General features: G+C 36.0%; 1 protein-coding gene across 1 annotated transcript in view; it reads left to right on the top strand.

Moving 5' to 3' along the window:
• The window catches only part of IL1RAPL1 (interleukin 1 receptor accessory protein like 1), a 1366342-nt gene that overhangs the window by 815669 nt on the left and 531212 nt on the right, over positions 1-19461 (top strand). The window lies entirely within an intron of this gene.

Raw genomic sequence — 19461 nt, forward strand, 5'->3', positions numbered from 1 at the left:
ATTATATCCAAATGTGCATTTTGGTCATTTTATGTCATGAAATATATTGTGTTCATGCCTTTTTTTTACTTGATAGTTTACTTCTCTAAAAGTGGTCCCAAGAGAAAAAACAGGGGAAAACAAGAGCAATATTAGGAGTTAAAGAAATTATTCTCATCTTGTTTAGAAAGGTTCTTCTTGGTAACTTTTTGTACAATCATATTTATGAAACATATAGAAATAAGTGTAAAAGGAATATTATATACTTTTAAGAGATTTTCATGTGTTCATTGATTCACTTAGTATAGTTTTCGTATATGAAGAGCGCTTAGTGGTAGTGACCTTCATCTTATAATCATTGCCTTTTCTTTCGTATCTTGAGATTATCATATATTTTGACTTAAAAACTGTAATTCAATTTATAAAATTCATTTGATGAATATTAATTATTCTTATCTAAATAAAATTTTACTTAAATAAATCAGGTGCTCTTTGGTAATGCCTTTGGTAAACATTAGGCCTAGTAAATAACTGACACTTGCAATATATGATATATTCAAATAGTAAACACACATTCACTCTTGTATTATGTATGAATGGTATGCATGGGTATAATCTATAACTAGTTTGGTTTTCAGTTTTGCTGTGTTTAATAGGTCTTTGTAGAGAAAATTACAATTAACACTTTATCTTCCTGTCTGTTTAATGGAAGAGTGAAAAACGTAACTGTTTATACTTGGGTTTTCTTTACAATAGATATTGAGGTTTTATTTATTTTTTGCTTTCAATCTATACTGAAGTAGATTTTCCAAGAGTAAGTATAGAGACAAGGAATTTGAAAATATAATGAAAAAACATCTATTCCCTAAAGAATGTCGAATATACTTCTAATCTTTATTCTTTGGATTATAGAACTCATCCTTGGTAAACACATCTCTTCCCTTTCTAGAAACATTAGGACGCCAAACCACTATTTAGAAAGAGGTGATTAAAAAAAAATCTCAGAGACTGGAAACTGGGTCCCAAATGGTGCAATCACTTAAATGAGGCTATTTTGTATAACCAGTAATAGAATCATTTTCTCCTAAATGCTACTCAGGGCTACTATATTTTCCTAACTCTATTTCTCCGAAAATATCTTGTCTTTACTTGAAAAGAGTGAGTAGTTATTCTGTATTATCCAAGAGGAAGTAGATAAAAGTTTTAATGGAAGTTTTCATTCAACTCATAATCCTGAATACCTCTCATTTAAGTGGCCTTACCTGTGACATTGATTTGGGTAAGAAAATATAAAGCCAAGTTTGCCTATATGTGAAGTTTTGGATGAATGGGGGAGTTGCATGACCTATAATTAAAATAGTATGTATTAAAATGCATCTTTTATATAAAAATGTTTTTTATGACATTGCTTTAGTGTGACACCATAGCACATTTACTTTGCCTGTAACCAAATTAAAGAACGATTCTTAGAACCCAAATTATATCTGTCACTAAAGCAGCAAAGGTGGGCTGTTCTCTGGATCATAATTAACCAGTGTTTTGTAGCTTGATTTTCTGCAAATCATGATTATATTGTACTTGATGTAAATATTATGCACAGCATGATATCATTTAATTTTAGTGCATCTGCATTAGCTGATGATAAGCAAATATTTTGAAGTGTTTTAGAACATGCTTCTTTAAAATAAGAAAGAATCCTGCATGTGAAGCGGAAAGGAAATTTCTAGTTTCAAAAGGTGGCTAAATGTGCAGGCAATATTGTGAAATTTTTTTAAATGTTTTATTTACTTTTGGGGGGGGCAGAGTATGAGGGGGGGAGGGGCAGAGAGAGAGGGAGACGTGGAATCCCAAGCAGGCTCCAGGTTCTGAGCTGTCAGCACAGAGCCCGACACAGGGCTCGAACTCACGGACTAAGAGATCATGACCTGAGCCGAAGTCAGATGCTTAACTGACTGAGCCACCCAGGTGCCCCAATATTAGGAGATCTTGCACTTATTTAAAGTGCTTGTGTCGGGGCGCCTGGGTGGCGCAGCCGGTTAAGCGTCCGACTTCAGCCAGGTCACGATCTCGCGGTCCGTGAGTTCGAGCCCCGCGTCAGGCTCTGGGCTGACGGCTCAGAGCCTGGAGCCTGTTTCCGATTCTGTGTCTCTCTCTCTCTCTGCCCCTCCCCCGTTCAATGCTCTGTCTCTCTCTGTCCCAAAAATAAATAAAAAACGTTGGAAAAAAAAAATTATAAAAGTGCTTGTGTCTACTTAAGTGAAGTAGTGCTTCAGGAAAACAGACCACAGGGATAAAATAATAAACCTGCTTATCACTTTGGGTATACTTTCAACATTATTATTTTGTTAAATTCAAGGTGTTTTTAGCATCAATCTGTATCGTCTACGCTCTTCTGTAAGCCTCAGCCACACTCAGGTTTTTACTGTTCTCCAAATATCCTCCCTCTGAGCCCCTCTACCTGGTGCGCTCCCTCTGGAATGCTTTTTCTTACGCGTTGTCAAGGAGCTGATTCTTACCCTTTCTTCAGGGCACAACTCACAGGTTCCCTTTGTTTTGAGGCCCGTCGTTCTTCATGCCTTCATAGCACTTTTAGAATCCCCACTGCAGCCGTTACCCATTGCACTGTAACTGTTGACACTCCTGTTCTTCCACAACAACATGAGCTACTTACAAAGGGATGTCTTCTTTTTAATAAGCATTTTATTTGAGACCAGTTTTACATTTACAGGAAAATTATAAAGACATTAGAGAGAGATCCTAAATACCCTACATCCAGTTGATGTAGGATTAAGAGGTGGGGTGGAGGGGATTAAGGAGTGCACTTGTCATGATGAGCAGAGGGTGATGTATGGAACTGTTGAATTACTGCATTGTGCACCTGAAAGGAATATAATGCTGTATGTTAACTAACTGGAATTAAAATAAAAACTTTATTTTTTTAAAATCCATCCATGTTATTTCATTTATCTGTCATTGATTTATTACTTTTATGCTATAATATTCTGTTATGTGAATATCTCCCAGTTTATTGATAGGGTTGTTTTCATATTTTTCTTTAATGTAAGTGATATTATCATTAACCATCTCCTAAGCGCGTGCACACACACACACACGCACGCTGTTCATTTTGCCTAATAGTAGGCATTTATGTAGAATTTTTACCTAGGAGTGGATTAGCTTATTCAGAGTGTGTATGTTTTTAAATGTACTAGATATTGCTTGGATTGCTTTGGTAATGGGCCAACCCAACTAAATGAAGTGAGAGGAGGAAGGGAGTAGTACTCCAAAGAAAAGTTGAGGTGCCCAAAGAAGGGGAAAAATATTCAAGGAATATAAAGCGGAGATGTCCAGTACTTCTAAAGAGTATGATTTCTTAAACATTGTAAAATGTGGTTTGATATTCATAAAAATCCATTTTCTGTACTTCAATATTGCTAAATAAAAATGTGAAAATGTTCAAATTTGTTTTCATATAAATTTCTATATCTGAGGATTCCTTATACTAAACTCTAACTCATACTCAGACCGTAGCTTTGACACTGATCCCCTGCCCGATTATTTGCGAGGATGGGGAAAATGTGTCCAGAGATGGTCCATAATAGACCTAGTAATTCCAAAATAATTTTGACCAGCTTGGCTCTTTGTACAATAGTCCCTATTTAGATTTAAAAAATACAGACGTAAGTTATGATACGTTGTTTTGAATTTGTTACATCTGAGGGAAAAATTACACACTATATAGATTTTTTTTCCTAGAAGTATTGATTAAATCATATGATATTCCCTTTCGTCTCGTTAATACTTATTTTTTCTTCTGGCTGAAACATTTTTCTGGAGGTTTTAGAAGAAAGATTAAGAACAAAATAACACCATGTTTCCAGCAAAAAAATCTGAAATGAGTCAGACTAGTAGAAAAGCCGTTTAATTTGTAGGGCTAGATCATTAAGTGAAGTACTGGTTAAAAAAATGGATTGTTACATCAGGAAAAGAAATTCCCAACAAAATGCAGTAGTCAGCAAAAACAGAGAAGTGAAGAAAAGAATACTGACTTGAAAAAAAAACACAAAAAGAATGAAGTGACTGCTACAAGGATGTGATGGTTTTAGTAGCATTTTTATACTTGGTTTAACATTTTTAACAGAGTTAATGTAGCAATATATTTAAACTACTTCCCAATCAACCAGAGGTTGAAGATATGCTCTCAAAAAGTACATCGTCCTCCTCTTTTTATAGATGAGGAAGCTGAGGCAAAGAAAGGTTAAGTGGCTTTATCACAAAGCATCATGCTGAGAAATTTAGGAGTAAAATTTAATTTCCTGAACTTCAGTTTATGATTTACTCTACTGGATAATTAATAGACAGGCGTTGTATTTTTCATATGAGCTCTGCTGATCACTATGAAAGATTTATCATTTAAGTTAAACTGAAACACATTTTATTATGAGTCCTTTAATTCTTCTGTTACTGATGTAATTAAATGGTGCTTCTGTAGTGAAGCCCAGGGGCGCTCAGTGATTCCTTTTATTTATTTTTCCTTAACAAACAGTTCCTTTTATCTTCCCTTTTAAACATCTATTTTTACTGACACATTTCATAGCCTCATGTGTGCTCTACTGACTGTAACCTAACAAGAATTGATGAAATGGGGGGCGCCTGGGTGGCGCAGTCGGTTAAGCGTCCGACTTCAGCCGGGTCACGATCTCGCGGTCCGTGAGTTCGAGCCCCGCGTCAGGCTCTGGGCTGATGGCTCGGAGCCTGGAGCCCGTTTCTGATTCTGTGTCTCCCTCTCTCTCTGCCCCTCCCCGTTCATGCTCTGTCTCTCTCTGTCCCAAAAATAAATAAAAAACGTTGAAAAAAAAAATTTTAAAAAAAAAAAAAAAAAAAAAAAAAAAAGAATTGATGAAATGGATAACACAAATTGATAAATTCCAGACTTGACTTTGTGTGTTCAGTAATCAGTGTGCTAGGACTTATGCCCACAACAACCATCACATATATTATTTTTTATAAAATGAATCATATTACAGATAGTCTTAGCTGTTTTTCTGCCATATTTTGCAACTCAAAAATCATTTAGATTAATTCAGAGTTTTGAATTCAAAGAGGTTAAAGCTGATCAATATAGTGAAACTGAGTTTAATCATTTTGGCTGTCCAATCCTGATGTGGATTTCAGTACCTAGAGCAAAAGACCTCTCTTATGAGTATTTTCTAATGATAACTCTGCTGACACTAATTACCTTAATTTATTGTTTGATCTCTCACTATATTGAGTGAATTGCCAAAATGTATTAATCAAGCAAATATTTAATGTCAAGGCATGGTAACTTTGAATAAAAAGTATGATGTTTTTACTCTTAAGCAGAAAATGTTGTAGGATATTTTAAAATATATCAATAGCAAATTTGGGATGTGCCATTTCTAGCCATGGGGAAAATAAGGCTTTATTCCTTTGGATAATTTCCATCAATATAAGCAATAATAAACATTAGTAATCACAGTAGTTAATGCTGTTTACTATATGCCAGGATCTGTGCTAAGTTCTTATGTATAATTATTCATTGAATCCACATAACCTCAATTTACTCACCCTTAAAAACTTTTCAGGTGCTTTCTATGCACCGGCTATTCTAGATTTTATAAATTACACTTGAAAAGCATTCGTTTTTTTCGTTGCTCACTGAGTGGCCTCCAGCCAGGGCCTCAACTGAGCCTGGGTCAGGATAGCATTTAAAAAAAACAGAAACAAAAACAAAAAACAAAGCCATATGACATCCCTAAGAATGTCAAATACTAGAATCCATAGATACAGGTTATAAATTAGCCATGCCTAAAAGGATGAGTGACATTTTAAAACCTTAAAAGAATGATGCCATTTTTGGTTCTGTGTGAGAGTGTCCATATTAAGAATGCTCAATCAGCAGTACAACCTACCCCATATCTATGTTTTGATTTGATTGAATGTTATGGCCTACTTTTTGGTGTTGTATTGTTGCCTGACATAGTTTATCAGCAAGAGCTAGCCTTTGATTTCTTGCTGCTTTTGAAAGCACTGGATTTGCAGTGTACTAGAATGTTTTCATTATGCTGACCTTACCAGTGCAATCCTTTGGACTGCTTGCCTATGAAAAACGGTACAGTCTTCCTGTCCCCAGCCATCCCTCTGGCCTGATCCCAGTATGAGAGCTGTACAGCTCCTGGCCTTGCAGACCACTAACCAAACTCATACCTACCTCATTGGGAAAGAAACAGATACTTTTTCTTTGACTCCTAACCATATGGCAGTCACCATGCAGAATGATTTATAGGCTTTATTATCTACATTTTACCAAGGATGCAATTCAAAGTACATGAATTTATAATGTTAAGTACAAATCATCATCATCTTTTCTAATGAAGTTCCATTCTTTTATTTGCTCGAAGAGCTGACCAATAAATATTCTTTCATAGAATGGTTAGCTTAGAGGTTAATTAGAGAAACGTCTGGAACTGCTCTGTCCGATACAGTGGACATTAGCAACATGTGATTATTGAGCACTTGAAATGTGACTAGACTGGACTTAACTGTGCTGTAAGGATAAAATATATACCAGATTTCAAAGACTTTGTATGAGAAAATAATGCACAATATATAATTTGTAACTTTGTATTGATTACATATTGAAGTTAATAATATTTGGTTAAATACAAAATATTACTAAATTAATTTTACCTATTTTTACTTTTTAAAATGTAGCCACTACAAAAACTGTTAATTTTATATGTCACTTGCCTTATATTGGTATTGGACAGCACTGCTCTAGAACGTGAATGTGATTGCTGTCTTGAAAAGTGTAAGGGGAAGGCACAGGACCCAGAACCTTGGGTGTAGTTCCATTGGTGGCTGTGTCACTCATGAGCTAAAAGACCTTGGCCAAATCACCTGACTTCACTAAGTGTAGTCGTAATGTTGAGACCGTGAATACCCACTCACAGTGCTATAGTAAGGAGTAAATTAGCCGAAACATGTGAAAGCAGGCTATAAAGAAATGTGGAAATGGAAGTGTCCACTATCATGATTTGGTCTGATCTGTGAATCTTTACCTTTGCTTGTTTTAATTAGTGGAATGTTAATATTTATAATCCTAACCCAGTATTTCAAATGACATTATCATCAATACAAATCACTGAGTAGTACTCATTGATCACTAAGGAGTGGTTTATATGTGTGGAGAAATCTCAAAAAGGTCATGATCTCACAGTTTGTGGGTTCAAGCCCCACGTTGGGTCTCTGCTGACAGCTCAGAGCCTGGATCCTGCTTCAGATTCTGTGTCTCCCTCTTTCTCTCTGCTACACCCCTGCTCACACACACTCTCTGTCTCATCAATAAATAAACATTTAAAAAAATAAAAAAAAGAGAATTGGGAAAATTCACAAGAATGAAAAAGCAACTAGAAGTTGTTGCACTAAAAATACATCAAGTAAAGGTTTCAGCATGATTTAGAAGGTTTTATTTTTTTTAATTGTTTACTGCTACATGACAGTATGTTTACATTTTCCACATATCCTTTCTACTTAAGTGAGGAGATTCAATTTATAGCTCTATGAATTTAGCATTTGACAATGGTTCCTAGACAACTCATTGCTCAATACTGGGAGAGATTGCTGGTGCTATCTTCTTTGGAGGTCCTTAAAATAAGATAGATTTGGAGCACATGGGTGGCTCAGTCGGTTCAGCATCGGACTCCTGATTTCATCTCGGGTCATGACCTCACAGCCTCGTGGGTTTGAGCCCCACATCGGGCTCTGTGCTGATGGTGTGGAACCTGCTTGGGATTCTCTCCCCCCGCCACTCTCTCTCTGCCCCTCCTCCACTTGCACTGTCTCTGTCTCTCTCAAAATAAATAAATAAACTTTTAAGAAAAATATGATCAGTTCCCCTCTGAGGTATGTGTAGGCATAGACAAGCTGGAGGAAGGTCATGGAGACTCTAGTGATTTTTCATTATGCTCATTATTTTAGTACTCACATTTTCCAAAGATATTTTATGGTTTAAAAACCAGGAAGCAATTAAGAAAATCAAAATATTAGGGTTTGATATGACAACTTAATAATTACATAATGAGATTTTTGAATGATGAAGGTTTAATGTCAAAAGGTTTTAACTATTTGGAAGAGCTTTTATTATCTTCACACTCTGAACAGGTCCACTAGGTATACAGTATTCCAGGGTTCTAACTTGTCTCTCCTACAATTTTGAAGTCTCTTTCTTGGTAAAATCAAGAGGTAACTCTTCAAGGTAGCTTGCAATTGATGTGGACATTGTGTAATACATATTTAAAAGAATTTTCAGAACTACCTATGAGAAAACCACATAGAAATAGAATTGGTTTTATTCATGTCAAAATATATGGCTTTTGCATAAGAGGAATTAATGTTTTCATTTCTTAAAATGCTTGACCAAAGCTTTTAGTCATTATGTTAGCATCTGTTGTTCCATCTGGAAGACCTAAAAAATCCAATGAATTATAAATGGACAGTTCAACATGAATATGCAAATTAAAGACATTTTATGAATTCTATGTAAGATGTAAGAAATAGTTTACTCTGTGCCTTAACTAGAAGATCTTACTATATATTTCTTGATCATCTGTTGGGTTCAGCCTTGGGTTCTACTCCCAATATATCAACTATGACTTCTTGGAATATAAACACCACAGATTCATTATGAATTTCATAGACTTTATTTCAAATGATACAGTATAATTTGCTTATCAGGGAAATAAAAAAATACAAATTAACATGTAAGAAGTATTATTTTATTTATTTATTTATTTTAATTTATTTTTTTTTTTAATTTACATCAAAGTTAGCATATAGTGCAACAATGATTTCAGGAATAGATTCCTTCATGTCCCTTACTCATTTACCCCATCCCGCCTCCCACACCCCCTCCAGGAACCCTCTGTTTGTTCTCCATATTTAAGAGTCTCTTATGTTTTGTCCCCCTCCCTGTTTTTATATTATTTTTGCTTCCCTTCCCCTATGTTCATCTGTTTTATCTCTTAAAGTTAAGAGGTATTATTTTAAATATAGATGTACTATCAGTAGTCACTCCTGTGTTGTGGTGTCAACAGAAAATTATGGAATTTTTAATGAGTCCTTACTGTTAATGTTCCCTTAGAAAATTATGCTGTTTTCCATAATGCCATCTCTTGAAGGACACATTTGCTTTATTCACTAAACCTTGACACATACTCTAAATATGAATATAAATGCTACTGTTTCTATGCCCTGCTTTCTAAGTCTTGTGATTTCTAATATTTGTTTAAAATGTTTAGTTTTCAATATATCACTTAGGATTGCAAAGTACATACTGAGCTTTTTTTTTTTTAATTGAGGTTTGCTTTGTCAAATTAAGGATGAAAGAATGACGCTAAAACATATGTCCTTTTTTTAAAAAAAATGTAAAAATGCATTTTAAACTTTTTAAGTGAAACCATGGCTTCTGAATGTCACGAACATGTCATGTTTCTTTTATGCATCAACTTTTATGAGTCCCCGATTAAAAATATAACCTGAAAACAGAATGTTTCTACTTAGATGTTGTTGCTATGGTGCTATTTAGCTAATCATATAACCCTTTCAGAATAATGAAACCAATAGCACTTGTCAACACCAAACATGAAGGATGGGAGTGAAATGGCAGAGATGTGAAAAATATCCATTAACATGAAAGCAATATGTTATGGGGCAGCAAAGAGGTAGTAGGCTATTCACTGTTTACTGGTTGGCTATGACATTGCTAAAATTAGATTAAAACAAAAAAGCTTAGTACAAATGTAATGAAATAGTTTTGATGCTATTTTCCATTTGGGGTATATAATTAGATCCTTTTATATTAATCTAATTTCTCTCTGAGTTAAATAAACTGAATAGTCTTGACCTACCTTTTTTATATGCTTTTTTTATTCAACAAAATCATTTGATAAACATTTTGTAAGAAATACAGTTACACTCAGAGCAACAATTGTGTACGTATACAAGCTACTTACACTGTATAAATGAATGTGCTCTATGGTTGTAAGATCTGCATTTATTATTTTAAATAAAGTTAGAAGTTACAGAGAATTTCTACGCTGGTACCATTCAATGTATAGATTGGAAATAACAGAGTCAAGAGGTTCTTTACCCCAAATACTTAGAGAAGTGCTGTTTTTGATGGCAGACAAGAGGCTGAAACAAGGGTAAGACAGTGAGTTTGAAGAAGAGGTAACAGATCTGAAATATACCTAGGTGTATCTCACATAATATGATTAGTTGTTACATGTGAGTATTCGTGGAGTGGGGGCCTGGTTTTTGTCTGGAGGATTTGAATTTTGAGGGATTTCAAGATGAGCCTGTTTGAAGAGGAGTGTATTAGGTGATTTTTGTTTGTTTTACTCCAAGTAACTAGTGACTTAAGTAACAAAGACATACATTATGTTTTCTTTTTTAACATTTTATTTTATTTTTTAAGACACAGAGAGGGATAGAGCACAATTAAGGGAGGGTCAGAGAGAGAGGGAGACACAGAATCCAAAGCAGGCTCCAGGTTCTGAGCTATCAGCACAGAGCCCAACCTGGGGTTTGAACCCATGAAAGCGAAATGATGAGCTGAGCTGAAGTCAGACACTTAACCGACTGAGCCACCCAGATGCCCCATGTATTATGTTCTCTAACAAGAATTCCAGAAGTAGATATGGCCCAGGACTGGTAATTCAGCAGCTACAATGACATTATCAGGTACAGTTGTTGTTGTTGTTTTTTTTTTTCCTTTTTTGTCTTTCCTCTCTGCCATTCTCTGCAAATGACTTGACCTCTTAGCCTGGCTTCACAAATGGCATCATGTGTAGACCCTGTATCTACCGACAAAGAATTGGTCCATATTGTATTCCCTAAATAAGAGCAAGGTCCGTTTTTCCGGAAGCTCCCAGAGCACACTTCCAACCACCATCCTATTGTTAAAAATTGCCCATGGATAAACCAATCACTAGAAAGGGGGCCAAGATCACTGTCAATATGACTGTTTATGACCATTCAAGATACAACCCTGCACTTAGAAGGTTCTCAGCCTCCCCATGAAGCACATGAGGACCTGGAGTAGGGTGAACAATATCAGGGCAAGGATCGCAAGGAAGGTGTGTGGGGGTGGGGTGGGGGGAGGGGTGGTTTGGAGAGGCTGCTAGATTTTGTGCCCAGAAAGTAGCAGTTAAGGTTTGGTAATGTCGGACTCGAGGTATCTATGGGATATCTGTTGGCAGGTTTTAGGAGATGATTGGAAATATGGGACAGAAAGGTGATAAGAATTTGGCATTAATCACACAGATGACACTTGAACCTATAACAGTGAATAGGATTATTCAGGAACAATGTATAGAGTAGAATGTTAGGTGTCAAAGGACAAAATGCTGCAAAGATAACAAAGATGTTGAGAAAAGGTGATTTTCCAGAGAAATAAAACTAGAGAGGCTGTTTTTATATGTGTGAAATACAGTTAAATAAAAAAATATGAATTTGTTTGGTGGACTTTTCCATCCTCAGAAGTTCAACTAGGATCCCACATTTCTAATTCATAGGAATCCTAACATTTCCATGGTTTTTGTCTGTTTAATTTAGAAACATCTGTAATGACCTGTTACTCTTACTCAAATCATTCCTTGTCATTGATTAAAGTCCAATTTAGTCTGAGAATTTGGTTTTGTTTGGCTCTACTCTGGTGTATAACCACATTCCTAGAAGATAATGGCAGAGGATTTCAGCAATTCTCCTGTAGTAGTGGTTAAGTCTTCCACTTGACTGCAGTTCTTGGAGTCACAGTTACCAATATACGTGAAGCTCTGTGATATAAATGTATCAAGTATCCCATTAATTGGAATCTAAGATAGATTTTCATATACATGTTTCTGTACTTTGCCAAACAGTACTGGGTGGGAAAGAGTCTCCTTTCCTTCATATAGTTTGAGCTCTTGCTGGACAGCAGCTGCTCAGTCCACAACTGTAGTTACCCCTTGATCGATGCAGGGATTAGGGGCAGGGCTTCATATGTAGTCACAAATTTACCTGTCATGTTTGTGCGTTTTTTGTTAATTGAATTTCTTTGGTAAAAACAGTCTGGAGTCAAGGATTTCCTGTTTACTGCTTTTTTTTTTTGGAGTATAATTAAAATACAGTATAATGTTAGTTTCAGGTGTATAGTGTAATGATTCAGCAATTCTATCATTGCTTGGTGCTCATCATGATAAGTTACTCTTGGTCCCCTTCACCTGTTTTACCAATTCCAACCACCCACCTCCCCTCTGGCAACCCCAGTTTGTTGTCAGTATTTAAGATTCTGGATTTGTTGTTTATCTCGTTTTCTTTTTGTTTGTTTTGCTTCTTAAATTCCATGTGAGTTAAATCGTATGGCATTTGCATTTCTCTAATTTATTTCATTTAGTATTATACCCTGTAGGTCCATCCACATTATTGCAAATGGCAAAACCTCATTCTTGTTTATGGCTGAGTGTTACTCCATTGTGTATGTATACTACATCTCCTTTATCCATTTATCTACTGATGTACACTTGGGCTGCTTCTGTATATTGGCTGTTGTAAATAATGCTGCAGTAAACATTGGGGTGCATGTATCTTTTTGAATTAGTGTTTTCATTCTGTTTGCATAAATATCTAGTAGTGGAATTACTGGGTCATATGGTGATTCTTTAGTTGATTTTTTGAGGTCCTCCTTGCTGTTTTCCACAGTGACTGCACCGGTTTACATTACCACCAACAATATGTGACGGTTCATTTTTTCCCACATCCTTACCAACACCTGTTTTGTTTTGTTTTGTTTTGTTTTGTTTTTTGTCTTTTTTTTTGGCATTTTACAAACCTCCTTAATATCTGAGGTTTTTTTCAATTTAAATTCAAGTTAGTTAACATGCATTGTAGTCTTGGCTTCAGGAGTAGAACCCAGTGATTCATCACTTACATGTAACACCCATTGCTCATCCTGAAAAGTGCCCTCCTTAATGCCCATCACCTATTTAACTCACCCCACTCCCCCCTCACCCCCATCAACCCTCAGTTTCTTCTCTGTATTTAAGAGTCTCTTATCATTGGCCTCCCTCTCTGTTTTTATCTTATTTTTACTTCCTTTCCCCTATGTTCTTCTCTTGTGTTTCTCAAATTCCACATATAGATGAACTCATACAATATTTGTCTTTCTCTGACTTATTGATTTTAGCCTTTCTGAGAGGTGTGAGGTGATATCTCATTGTGGTTTTGATTTACATTTGTGTGGTCTGGTGATGTTGAGCATCTTTTCATCTGTCTATAGGCCATCTGAATGTCTTCTTGGGAAAAATGTCTACTCAGGTCCTCTGCCCATTTTTTAACTGGATTATTTCTATTTTTGGTGTGAGTTGTATAAGTTCTTTATATATTTTGGATATTAACTTCTTATCAGATGTATCATTTGCACGTATCTTCTCCCATTCTGTAGGCTGACCTCCTCTGCAGTCAAAAATTTGCATGTAACTTTTGACTCCCCAGAAACTTAACTACTAATAGCTTACTGTTGACCAAAAGCCTTACCAGTAATATAAATTGTCAATTTATATTAGCAAATAGCACATATTTTGTGTATGTATTGTATACTGTATTCCTATAATAAAGTAAGCTTGAGAAAAGAAAAGAAAATCACAAGAAGATGGGGCATCTGGGTGACTCAGTCGATTAAGCATCCAACTCTAGATTTCAGCTGAGGTCATGGTCTCATGGTCATGAGATCGAGCCCCATGATGGGCTGTTTGCTGGATGTGGAGCCTGCTTAAGATTCTCTATTTCCCTCTCCTTCTGCTCCTCCCTTGCTCGCACTCTCTGTCTCTGGAAGAGAAAGAAAGAAAGAAAGGAAGGAAGGAAGGAAGGAAGGAAGGAAGGAAGGAAGGAAGGAAGAAAGAAAGAAAGAAGGAAGGAAAGACCCAAGAAGAAATATATTTATAGAACTTTAGTGTAAAAACTGTATGTACAAGTAGACCTGCGCCATTCAAACCTGTGGTGTTCATGAACTGTATACCTCCCAGCCCCTATTGCTTCTAGGTAAAGCCACATGACTAGTTCTCACCAATGAAGGGAAAGGAGGAACTGTCACTTCTGAGCCAAAGTAGTGAGGAAATAAATATTCTTTCTCCTGTTCTTACCACAGTAATTGCTTAGAGACAGAGAATGCCTAGGCCCTATTGGAGGGAAAGAGCTCTTATCTCTAAATCACATCATGGGCGAAAGCTAATCACTGACCAGAACAATTCTCATTGCATGCTTCTGTGAGTGAGAAATGACCATCATTTAAGTTAAACCACTAAAATCCTGAGGTTTACTCTTACAGCTGCTAGCTTTTATCCTAAATAACACAGGCAAATTTTGCTAATGCAAAGTCATTTGAATAAAAGATGATTATTGTCAAGTTATGAAAGATCTGAAAGGCAAACTGCTAAGCTGTACTCCCACTTTCCTGTCTGAATACCTCATTCTATACTTATTCTCCATCTGCTTTGCACATCCATCAGATCTCTGCATGTTCAGAGTCTACCTGTCTTTCAAGGTGCAACTCAAAAACCCATCCCCTCCAGTCAGCCTTCAGTGATTTCCTCCTAGTTCAGGACAGTCCCTTCTTCGCTAGAGGTCAGATCGCTTCTGACGTCGTTTCTTCTATGCTTATTTGGCTGTTGGGCTATATTGACACTCTTTTTCAATGGCCTCTAACTTACTTGAGGTAAGGCTTCATCTTGTCTATTTTGGTTTTATCAGTAATTCTGCATTATTTAGTACATAGTATTAGATGATTAATGAGCAGTTTTTGAAATGTTGAATAAACAAAAGCTAAATTGGGTATGTATTTAATGAATGTATTCTAAATAATTCAGCTACATGTTATTTTAGTGTTAATCATAAACCTGTTATGTAAGTAATATTTTTACGGCTTTCAGCTTATACATAAAATAAGTTAAAATGTAACTATTTTGTTTAAAATTATTTTTATAGTCATTATTGTCAAATTAATCTATAATAATCCCAATGAGCTATAATAGCGGTTGTTTTCTTCATAGTAATTCAAATGATATCATTTTCTTTTAAAGTAAGCACAATATACTTTCTTATATAAGGTCAACTGAAGTGTTTTTAAAAGCTTGTAGAGTCTGGAGGTTCATTTACTTTTTTCCCCACTATTTTTATTTCAAGTTTCTATTTAAATTCCAGTTAGTTAACATATAGTGTAATAATGGTTTCAGGAGTAGAATTTAGTGACTCATCACTTACATACAACACCCAGTGTTCATCCCAACGCATGTCCTCCTTAATGCCCATTGCCCATTTAGCCCATCCCTCACCATCTTCCTTCCATCAACCCTCAGTTTGTTCTTTATCATTAACAGTGTGTTTTCTGGTTTGCCTCTCTCTTTTTTATTTTCCTATGTTCATCTGTTTCGTTTCTTAAGTTCCACATATGAGTGAAATCGTATGGTATTCATTTTTCTCTGACTGACTTACTTCACTTACCATAATACCCTCTAGATCCATCCATGCCATGGCAAATGGCAAGATTTCATTATTTTTTATGGCTGAGTAATATTCCATTGTGTGTGTATCTATCGTGTGTGTGTGTGTGTGTGTGTGTGTGTGTGTTTACCACATCTTCTTTATCCATTCATCAGTCAATGGACATTTGTGCTCCTTCCATAATTTGGCTATTGTTGATAATGCTGCTGTAAACATCAGGATGTACCAATTCATTTATAAAACACATAATAAAATAGTTTAAAGTTGGAATCTTCCAAACATAATATGAAAAAATAAATAGAATACCGAAACAGCTTGGAAGACTAATGCCAACAGAAGACATACCCCCTAAAAAGAAGAGGATAACAGAAAAATAAGTAAATACATTTGAGAAAGGAGGTAGAAAGGGAGGAGAGAGAGTGAAAAAGAAAAATATGCCTGGTCTTCTTGTAGAGGGAGTGTTTCTTAAGCATTAATCTTGGAGAGTAAGAGAGAGAGAAAGAGGGAAAGGGAAAGGAAGAGAGGAAGGAAGGAAGGAAGCATTTGTTACTAAGCTGTCTCTTTGCAGCATTATCTGTAAGGTGCAATATTAGAAATACTTTAAATGTTTAGAAAGTGAAAAGGAAAGGGACTTATCAATTATATGAGGTAGTGCCATATAGTGGAAAGAGTCTGGATCAGAGCAAGGTGACGTTACATTATGGTCCTGTTTCCATCCTGGTTTAGGCCAATGTTTTTAACTCAGACTTGTATCTTAGGGAACTCTATGACTACTTCCAGGGCTAAAGTTTTCTAATGCAATAAAACGTTTAACAGTTAACGCTATTCTGATATTTGCAAGTTTCCTGAATAGCATCTCTTCATCGTGTGGGGGAGGGCAACGCTATTCTTAAAAGAACAGAATCTCCAAAAGCCAATAAACCATTACTATTCTTTCAAGAAATGCTTATTGTGTGGATACTAATCTAAACCAGGATTTTTTTTGTTGTTCCTAAAATGATACCATGGGCAAGTTAACTATTCACAGTTACTTCCTTTAGTCTAACTCAAATTGTGATGAGAGTTGAATTATATTTAGGCACCCAGCACAGTACATAGCATGTAATAGACTCTCAAGAAAAGCTTGTTTCCTCCCTCTGGCATATAAAATATAAAAGAACAACCAAATGAAAAACTAAAAGCAGCAATAAGTTAGCTACATGTCTATCCTTGTACCGAGGGGTTGTTTGACACCAGAATGGTCACAGTCAGTTTTCATTACTGTGATACAAACCGTAATAAAATTATATTTAGAGCATTATATAAGAGAGAAAAAATCAGTTAGTATTCCCTGGTTAATTTCAGACATAATAATTATGTAAGTTGGCTGTTATTAAGTAAACATTTCTTTAATGCAGATGAAAAGAGGATTGTGCTGCTGCTGCTTATGATGATGATGAAAACTAGCCTTTATGAATGCCTTCTGTATGCATGATTATAAGTACTTTGTATATTTTATCTGATTTAAACTGTATCATACATGACATAATAGTTTAAAGTCACCTGTTTGTTGACTGCGTTTTACTGTCTACTGCCATTTGATGGATTCTGTAGATGTACTAAGTCCATTCTTCATTTCCTTTATAAAAACCAAGTTATTATTTGTGTAATGTTCTAAGCACTATGATAAATCAAAAAATGAAATAGGCAGAGATCTCCTGGGGCAGTTGCATTGAGCAGAAGAGATAAATTATGCATGTAATAAGATGCAAAATAAAAAATGCAGTGTGAAAGAAATGGATCATAAACAGTGGTAGGAATTCTGGGGTGGTCATAGAAAGTTTCCTGCACAAGTGGAATTTGAAGTTCTCCTTCAGGGAGAGCAAGAATTTGAATATGAAGGTGCTAAAAATTTTTTTTTAATCTGAACTTGATAAGGACTTTATTTAGATGAATTATTACAAAGAGTGGGGCAGTTGCAATAGAAGGAGGACTATTGTGATAGAGAGACCATTTTGACCATAAGACCTGCACACCTCTCAGGGATTAGGCAAAAAGACTTTTTCTTTTACATAGAGGAGAAAACAAAGCTAGCGAGAACAGGGTGTAGGGAGGTGGTGTGAACAGAAATGGCATGATGGGAAAGCATATCAGAGAAGGTTTTACCCTGAGGCCAGCCTACACTGTGGAAGGGCTATTAAGAAATGGCTTAGTGATGGCTCAGGATGAGGGTAGGTCAAAGTTGGGGGCCTGCGGGAAGGAGAGAATCTTAACCAAATTATAGCTAACAGGCATTTTGTTCTGGCTGATCAATGGGGACAGCAGTTTAATCATTTATGAAGCAAAGATGGGCATTTGGAGGGTCTGTGTCTGGCCTTGTCATAGGTAAACAAAGGAGCATCCCTGAGTTTTATTTAAGTCATATGGGGAAGTGTGGGTTTTTATGATAAGCTGTTGCCTAGAATACAAAAGGAGGGGGAAATTTCTTAAACTTTGCTTTTTTCTAGGATCATAGGTTTTGGGTAAAATTCAACATTGTCAGCGATGTGGGAATAATGAGGATTCCCTAATGAATGAGTTGTGCATGGGAGGGGTTTCAGTTAGTCAGGAAGACAAGATTTTGAAAGATTGCACTAATAAATAATAATAGTAATAGCACCTTATATCTGTGAACTCATTTAAATAATTGTCACAACCATCCAGTGACATGGGTACAATTATTCTCCTATTTTATAGGCAAGGAATTTGAATTCCTTAAAGGTAGGTAACTTTGTCACTGCTAGTAAGACATACATCTGGGGCTGTGACTCATAAAGCCCTGGTCTCCCAGTAGCTGACCCAACCTCTTTTCATTACTTCAAACTATTCCTTTAACCCAGAGAGAGAGAAGGGATAAAACTCCTGGAATAAGGGAGACAGGACCTACGGTGATTTTCCCATTTCTAAAAACAATGGACTCAACAAATACATATATATGAGAGACGTTATGGGACACTAAATAAAGAAGATTGTAGAATACTAGAAAATACAAATTTGGGTACAGCAGCAGCCAATGGAACTTCACAAAAGAAAATGACAATTAGCAGGGAAGATTCTGGATGCAGAGAATAAAAAACCTCAGCTAGTCAGGACAGAAGGGGGCCTACTGCTTTGTGTGCTTTCTCTTTGTGTGGGAATGAGGATATGCGTGGACATTAGGGTCAATTTAACACTGTCATCTTTGTCGGCCCAGGTTTCCAAGCTTCATTCTGCCATGGGTGAGATTATGGCAGGCCTTGAGGTATGAGCAGTAGGTGGAAAATGCCTACTGCTTTAGTCCTTAAGAGCATCTCTGAGCTACAAATCAGGACTCCCCACTAGTACAATTTAGCCTTCCAGAGTTAAGAACAGTTGCTTAATCCAACAGGCATTTACCTCTCCTTCCCTTAACCAGCTACATTTGCGTTCATTTCTACTGTTCACAAGTACCATTGTTTTTCCTAATGATTATCTTGTGATTCAGTACATTTGGTCTAATGAGCCAGGGAATACATAACACATGGTGGGAAATTTTACTGAAAATATTGCTAACTATTTTGACACGTCAAGAATTGAATGAAGTTCATGTAGAGAGCATAGTTTATATAGCAGTGCTGATTGCTACAACCAACAGAGATTTTATTGGAAATGTAATAATAAAAGCATTTACCTTCTGCTGAGTGCATTCTATGTGTCTGGACCAATGGTAAGCACCTTCACATCCTTATTTCTTTTCATCTTCCTAGGCACCTATTAGTCAGGGATATGGTTTCTGCTTTATGGATGAACAAATTAAAGTTAAAAGAATTCAATCACTATGCTCATGAGTTTGTACTTTAATCCTTAGAGCCCAGTTTTGAACCTAGACCTCTTTGATTTAAAAAATCTTCTAAACTATTCTGTGAATCAATCACTCACATTTTTAAG

Source organism: Neofelis nebulosa, chromosome X (genome assembly GCF_028018385.1).
Source record: "Neofelis nebulosa isolate mNeoNeb1 chromosome X, mNeoNeb1.pri, whole genome shotgun sequence".
NCBI lineage: Eukaryota > Metazoa > Chordata > Mammalia > Carnivora > Felidae > Neofelis > Neofelis nebulosa.